Consider the following 8,695-nt stretch of genomic DNA (forward strand, 5'->3'; position numbering starts at 1 on the left):
CTTCTTTTCCATTTTTCATATGGAATGGATTGTGTTTTACTATGGGGTACTCGATTTAGTATTCGGCTGGCCGTAAGAATGGCTTCCCCCCACAAGTTCTGTGGCAAACCAGAACTTATCAACAATGCGTTCATCATCTCCTTTAATGAACGATTCTTTCTTTCCGCAATCCCATTGGATTGGGGAGTGTAAGGGGCTGTTGTTTGATGAATAATTCCATATTCTAAACATATTTGTTCAAAAGGAGATTCATATTCACCACCCCTATCACTTCTTATCATTTTGATTTTCTTGTTAAGTTGCGTTTCAACTTCATTTTTGTATTGCTTGAATGCGTCTATTGCTTCATCTTTACTATTAAGTAAGTAAACATAGCAATATCGAGTACTATCGTCAATAAAAGTTATGAAATACTTCTTTCCACCGCGAGATGGTATTGACTTCATGTCACAAATATCTGTGTGAATTAAGTCTAAAGGATTTGAATTCCTTTCAACCGACTTATAAGGATGTTTAACATACTTAGATTCCACACATATTTGACATTTTGATTTTTTCGCATTCAAACTTAGGCAATACTTCCAAGTTTATCATTTTTCGCAAGGTTTTATAATTGACATGACCTAAACGTACATGCCATAAATCATTTGACTCAAGTAAGTAAGAAGAAGCTGAAGTTTTATTATTAGTTTCAACAACTATTACATTCAGCTTGAAAAGGCCCTCAGTAAGGTAACCTTTTCCTACAAACATTTCATTCTTACTAATCACTACCTTGTCAGATACAAAAACGCACTTGAAACCGTGCTTTACAAGAAGTCCAGTAGAGACTAAGTTCTTCCTAATCTCGGGAACATGAAGGACGTTGTTCAAAGTCATGACCTTGCCAGAAGTCATCTTGAGAAATATCTTACCGTATCCTTCAATTTTTGCTGTAGCAGCATTTCCCATAGAGAGCGTCTCTTCGGGTCCAGCAGAAGCATATGTAGAAAATGCTTCCCTCACAGCACAAACATGGCGAGTGGCTCCAGAATCAATCCACCACTCCTTTGGGTTTCCTACCAGGTTGCATTCAGAAAGCATGGCGCACAAGTCATCAACATCATCATGCTTTTCTACCATGTTTGCTTGACCCCTTTGCTTGTCTTTCTTCCGAGCACGACACTCCGTAGATTTGTGTCCGGTTTTCCCACAGTTGTAGCAGTTTCCACTGAACCGCTTCTTGCTTGGGTTGTATTTCGGACCAGAAGCCTTCTTTCTCTTTTTGTTATCTTCAACAATATTTGCTCCCATTATTGTTGAATTTCCACGGCCTCTTCTCTCAGCAGCTTTGTTGTCCTCTTCGATTCTCAATCGAACAATGAGATCTTCAAGGGACATCTCCTTTCGTTTGTGTTTCAAATAATTTTTGAAGTCCTTCCACAATGGAGGCAACTTCTCAATTATTGCTGCTACTTGGAATGCTTCATTGATGACAAGACCTTCAATGAAAATTCCGTTAGTAAAATTACTAAAAAATTTACTTTCAATATCAGTATTTATTTGAAACATACCTTCAGCAAGTAGATCATGAATAATCACTTGCAATTCCTGGACTTGGGTAATAACAGACTTGCTATCTACCATTTTGTAGTCCAAAAATTTTGCGGCGACGAATTTCTTCATCCCGGCATCTTCAGTTTTGTACTTCTTTTCAAGTGCATTCCACAATTCTTTTGACGTCTCCACGCCACTGTATACATTATACAGATTATCCTCCAGTCCGCTAAGAATATAATTCCTGCACAAGAAGTCAGAATGCTTCCACGCCTCAATCACGAGAAAGCTATCATTCTCTGGAGTTTCATCTGGAAGATCAGGAACATCTTCCTTGATGAACTTCTGTAGACATAACGTAGTCAAGTAGAAGAACATCTTTTGCTGCCAGCGCTTGAAATCCATCCCGGAAAATTTTCCGGGTTTCTCTGCCGGTGCCAACGCCGGAGTTCGACTTGTCGATGCGTTGGCAGTCATCATCGGAACAGCTTGATTTCCGTCATTCGCCATTTTTACTGTAAAAATGACACAATCAAACGTTTAATAAACGTTTAAAACTGGAGTGAAAAATCACGTAGATTTTAATCTCCAACAAAATGCCACGAAGGTTTTAAAACTGGAGTAAAAATCACGTAGATTTTAATCTCCAACAAACCGCAACGAAGGCTTAACTCTCCAAACGGGAGTACACAAAAAACCACAAAGGTTGGAAACAAGGTTATAGTTTCCAGAATAATAAAAGTAACACAAATACAGAAATTAAATTATTAAATTATTAAATTCCTTAAGATTGTTGTTCCTCTGTACTTGTAAATAATGATTCTGGAAATTAGAACGTTAGCTTATAAACGTAAATATAAATAAAAAACAGAAATTAATTCGAGCCCACTGAATTCACAGTGTTTCCTTAAGGAATTTAATCCCCTCCTAGTACCCAAGGTTATAGATTATTTCCTCCCAGGATAGAACGAATTACACACTGGTGTAGCGGTACTTCAAACCCCAGTGTTTCAACGAACACAAAGTTCGGCAACAAATCACACTTATGGATGCTTTGTTTGTAGTTAAAAACAATGCAGAATAAGGAGGACAACTCAGAAGTCGAATGGAAATTCTGAGAGGAAGGAATGCAAAGTATAGCCAATGTTGAATTCTTACTGAAGAGAATATCAAATTGCAATTCGTTTTTCCAGTGTATACGCAGTGTATACAGAGTGTATATCCAGTATATGCAGAGTGTATATCCAGTGTATACAGAGTGTATATTAAGTGTATACAGAGTGTTTCAAGTGTTTTTTTCGATGTATTCTTCTTTCTCTCCAACTTATGCTCTATTTATAGCAGTTATCTGAGAGAAATTCGCCCCTTCCATGGTGCAACAAGCACTAGATCATGGAGAAAGCACTTACATGGTGATATATACACTTGCTTGGTGGGAGGAACACTTGCACCATTGTGGGAGGTGCACTAGGCTGCATTGTTGCTTAGTGTTGCAACACAATACACGGATTGGAAAACATCCGTTATAAACACGGATTATATCACGTTAATATTCACTATTAACAAATAAATTTGGTCCAAAAAATTAATCAATCGATCGATCATTTGACCAAATCCGAATCCAAATCCCATTTCCCATTCACTCTAATTTTAAGACTATTTCATCTTAAACAAAAACTCAACACTAACTTAGGACTCAAATCCCCCTTACACCTTTTCTGTGGACGATAATAATATTACACACGCAACCTTTTAAAATTGTGCCTAATACACACTACGTTTGTCAGATGGCACGCGTGTGTTTAACAAAAAAAATGAGCACGTCAAACCAATGCATTATCTGTCCAAGTCCTTATATAAGCACACATGTCTAAATCTTATTTGTCCACTTATTTTTGTTAATTTAATAATTAAATGAAAAGAAAATGATATCAAAGCCCTTCTTCCCCATTTGGAGCCCTCCCCGGAAGCCGGCGACAACCGCAGCCTCCTCATCTCCTCCTTCTTGCATCTCCTTTAAGAAGATGTCAGGCATAACTCGCAATACCGGCAACGACCTCAAGCAACAAGCCGAGAACTCCATTGCCATGTCATTAGATTCACTGTCAGTTCATGATCGATGAGCTCAGATCTTCTCCGCATGTGTGGAGCTATCAGATCTTTCGGCAAGCTGGTGTTCTTCGTTCAAATCTGGTCTCGTTTAGTTAAAATAAAGGCAAACAACAGCGACCTTCATTTTCGACCACTGTTACAGTGGCAAACCCATCGGTAACAATGGTGATTCCACAGCAAACAAAACAAACAAAACCTAGAAACTAAAAAAAAGTGAAAATTTTATAGACTAAAAAAATGGTGAAAATTCATGTTAATATTTTGTTCTGGTGGGGATTTTCCATGGCTGATGGAGTTTAGAGGAGGAGATCGACGGGTATGAGGTTCAGAAGAAGATGAGAAAACGTGGGGGGGGGGGGGGCTTTGTTTTTTTTTTGTTTGTTTCTTTTAAATATTATCAATTGGTGTAAATTTAGTATTTTCTTTTTGTTCTTGAGTTAGGACACGTGTCACGGTCTTATTGGCGCGTGACCTAACACATATTTTGAAAAGCTGGTCAAGAAAAAAGTGGTGTGTACTAGCTACACTTTAGAAAGGTTGCATGTGTCATATCATTATCGTCCACAGAAAGTGTGTAAGGGGGATTTGGGCTCTAGGTTAAGTGGGTACTTATATATTTTGCCAATCAGAAACGAATTTCCATCTATTACTTCAGAGATTCTCAGTCTTTAATTTCTCGAGCTTTCTCGATTATTATGAGGTCAGTGAACATTAGAATTTGTGTGATAACAAATGAAAATAAAAGGTTCGGGGGAAGGGAGGGATGGAGTGAGCAATTGGGCTTCAACTTAATGAAGGAACTAGAATTGTGTACGAAAATGATGTCTCTTTATTTGTCTACTTTTTCGTGCATACTTCGTGTCACTGTGATATTAACAAGAAGCAATTATTTATTACGGTATCCGTTGACTTATTGATGAGCATATATTAAAAATATATTTTCTTAATAAAATTTTGTTACATTAAGGGATCAAAGAAGTGGAAGATGGGCGACCGTAAGAATTAAACTCACACATATAGTTGTAAACTAGCAGTAGTTATCTTGCAATGAAATTGAGTCGATTATACTCCCAATATATCATTTAATCAGGCTTATGAATTGAGCTTGACTAATAAATTTGCTTTCGTGTCAAACTAAGCTTATATTCAGAGTTTGAATCAAACTTAAATTCACGATAGGGATAGAAACTGTTGGTGAAATTACAAGTAATTAGAGTTGAAAAATAAAATGAAGAAAAATAAATAAATTTTTCAAGCTAAGACGGGGATATCTCGCTCTCTTTAAGGAGATTCAAGCCCACTGCGGTAGCATCTTCACCAGTCCAGCAGTAATACTTTTGACTTGCAACAACCCGATAATGTCGTATGACTCAAACAAACTCTGGACAAGTTGTTGAGTCCAAAGCTCCACTAAAATGAATATCTTTCTTCAACAAAAATAATATTCTCTTTTGTAGAGAAAAAGTTTGAGACTTAGATTTTCTCTTTTTCTTAACTCTCTTTTTCACAATACCACTCACACTTTTTACATGTACACCATAATACTTTTCTCATTCACAACACAAAGAAGAAACACCACAATTTATAGGTGTAGAATCTCTCCCTTTAAATAAATAATAAGATAGTTGAATAATAAAACAGTAGAACATGGGTTGGTGGTTACAAAATATAAGCTTTAGTGAGTAATAAGTGGTAAATTATGGTATTAATAGTTTCATGAGTTACACCAAAGTGATTATTTTTTTTCCAATTTATAACCACTATTTCACAAGAAATAATATACTTTAATGTTATAATTTAATATTAAAATACTCTAACTCCAACAGACAAGTATGAAATGAATTTTCCTTTGTATGTTTTATTGTTTTCAGCTGAACAATTTTTGAATTGTGTGTGTCATTCTTGCAATTGCCATGTTAATCTTTTGAATATTGTTCCAAATTTATTGGACACACTCTAATGGTCACATGATTGGGCCAATTTACCTGTTGGACTTGGGCCTCGATAAGTTGGAGTTGAGCGAAGTGCACCAGTTTTTAAGTCTGTTATTGAGTAAATGACCTTCTATGGCCCTTGAAAATTTAATTAGCCCATATTTTCTCCCATGGATCCGAAATAGCCTTTAGGCCTAATCTATTGATAAATTATAGCCACTATTTCTAATGCACTTCTCCCCTTCCCAATGCATTTTTCAGTCGCCTACTCCCCCCCCCCCCCTCTCTTTCTCTTCTCATCTTCTCCCTTCTTCAATATACCAGTGACTTCCATCTTTCTTTCCCTCTATTTTTATATTTTCCCTTCTTCACTCTCTCCTTTTTTTTTTCTTTTTTCTTTTCTTCTTCCATAGCAACACCAACATACATCTTTTTTCAAACTTCTCTTTTTTTCTTTGAGATCTCCTCCTCCTTTATTTAGATGCAAAAGTATCTACCTTCTTGAGTAAGTTCCCGCAAAAGTCTAGCGGTGGTTGCTGCTTTCTTCGCTTTCTGTCCACTTTCAGATATTATATTACATGATTTTTTTTGGATGATTTTGCAAGAAGATGAAAAATGGAGAAAATAAAATAGCCACAACCGAAGGAAAAAAAAAATCCGGCCAAGTTCACTGTCCTCCATTACCATCAGTGCTCCTTTATTTATACATTGTGTAATCAGTGTATAATAATGGTATAATATGGTGTATAATTAATGTGTATACATTTTACACTAGTGATACATTATTATACACGTATTATACAAAATTGGGAGTAAAAGATTACATTGGCTAAATTAAGTGTTGAGAATATTGTATATAATGTGTATATATATGTATGCACATTTATATAAAAGGTGTATCTACACTGATATAATACATATACATTTTTTTAATTTAATTCAATGTTAAAATAATTTTGTATATATTTTCTATATAAAGTATATAATAGTATATATATATATATTCATTATACACGTATTATACAAAACTGGGCGTGTCAGATTACAGTGGGTACATTGAGTGTTATGAATATTGTATATAATATGTATATATTATGTATGCACATTTATATGAAAGGTGTATCTACACTTATATAATACATATACACTTTTTATACAAATTCAATATTCATATAATTTTGTATATAAAGTATATAATAGTATATAATGTATATATGCAATGCACATAGAATTTATAATTGTATATAAAGTAAATAATTAATATATTTTCCTTATATAAAATGTATAATTTTTCTCTCATAAATACTCTCAATCTTTCTTTCTTTTTCTCTTTAGATCTTATTTCTTTCTATTCAATTTGTCTGTTTATACTGCCTTATATTTTTTCTTTTTTTTTTCAATCTTTTTTCCCCTCTCTTTTGGTTCTTGATTCTTTAGGTGTGATAGTGTAATTGGGATGGATAAGGCTGATCCAGGGGTGCGTGAGTCTGCTTTTTGATGATCTATTATTTTTGGGATGTGGGTAGATGGTGTGGTGGTAGCGGTGCCATGGCGGTAGCGACATCGGTGCAATAGTGGCAGGGCAATGGTGGAGCTTTTTTGTGTGGATGTCTGATAGATGGTGGAAAAGAAAAAATATATGCGGTGTGATTGGTGAAATTTGGGCTGACCATTCTAATATCTTTTAGACTACTAGATGTATTTGAAATTTTGTGGCTACTGTCACACCTCATTTTTTCGCCCCCGCGAGGGCGTAGGAGTTTTTTTCCAATTAAAGGACAATCAAAACGGGATTTATTTATTTATTTCAGAGTCGCCACTTGGGAGGTTTAGGGTGTCCCAAGTCACCAATTTAATCCCGAATCGAGGAAAAGAATGACTCCATATTACAGTCTGCATACCAGAAATCCGGATACGGAATTCTGTTAACCCGGGAGAAGGTGTTAGGCATTCCCGAGTTCCGTGGTTCTAGCACGGTCGCTCAACTGTTATATTCGGCTTGATTATCTGATTTTATACAAATATGAACTTATGTGCAAATTTTAACTTTTTACCGCTTTCATAATTATTATTATTATTTTTTACAAGGAATTGCAACGTTGTGAAAATGTGTCTCGAACCACGTTACAATCAATGTACCCGTGGTCGTCGACACACTTTGACTCCGTTGAGATTTGGATTTGGGTCACATCAATGTGCACCCGAATTTAAGAAAATTAAATTATTAAAGGCGCGCCTAGAGCGACTAGCGTATCATCTACTTTGGGTAGGGCCGTGGAATTTTGCTAAACGGTCCATCCCGAAGTCTAAACAATTTTAAAGCCAATATTTACTGAGGGCCCCGCAATTTTGTATTTTTATTTGGCGAGGCCCATCTCATTCTTATTTTTTTAAAGGATAAACCTATAGTGACTACATTTCTTCTATTAAGTTCGTCTCTAAAAATAAAAGGAGATCCCTTAATTAATTACATGCTAAAAAAGTCGAACTTATTAGTTATTAGTTTACGGTTAATGCAAATAGAAAATTGCAATCGAGTTTGTACAAAGAGAGGTTGCTTCCGTTCTATATTCTATTGTTTAATAACACTGGAACATGAGATTGACGCACAATAATATCGAAGCAGATTAACTATTCTTCGATTAATTTAAACTAACATTATCAGATGAAGAAGTTATACATATGCAACCTTATTCATCGACGGGCATACATATGAGGTTCAGTTAATTATTCCACACACGCTTAACATTTAAAGGTGAAAAGACGGAAGCTGACCCTATCTAACTTAAGTGATACCGCTACATGTTTCATGCTTAACTACGCGATTTTTTTATCTTTTTGCGATAATCCAAACTGCCTAGTGTGCCTTTGAAATATACATTATCTACTGATGAACTAGGGTGAAACAAACGTGATTACTGCATTGACATTTTTTAACCGACCCTATGTGAAACCATTGTTGGCCGAACATCACTGCTACTCCGCTAATTTCTTTCTGATTAACATACGACGACAAATTACCGGGCCTAACTCTTATGGACTGAAAACTATTTCATTACACACTTTGAAAGCCAAACTTTACATGTCAAGCATACAAAGATGTTCTAAACCCC

This window comes from Nicotiana sylvestris, chromosome 2 (genome assembly GCF_000393655.2).
Source record: "Nicotiana sylvestris chromosome 2, ASM39365v2, whole genome shotgun sequence".
NCBI lineage: Eukaryota > Viridiplantae > Streptophyta > Magnoliopsida > Solanales > Solanaceae > Nicotiana > Nicotiana sylvestris.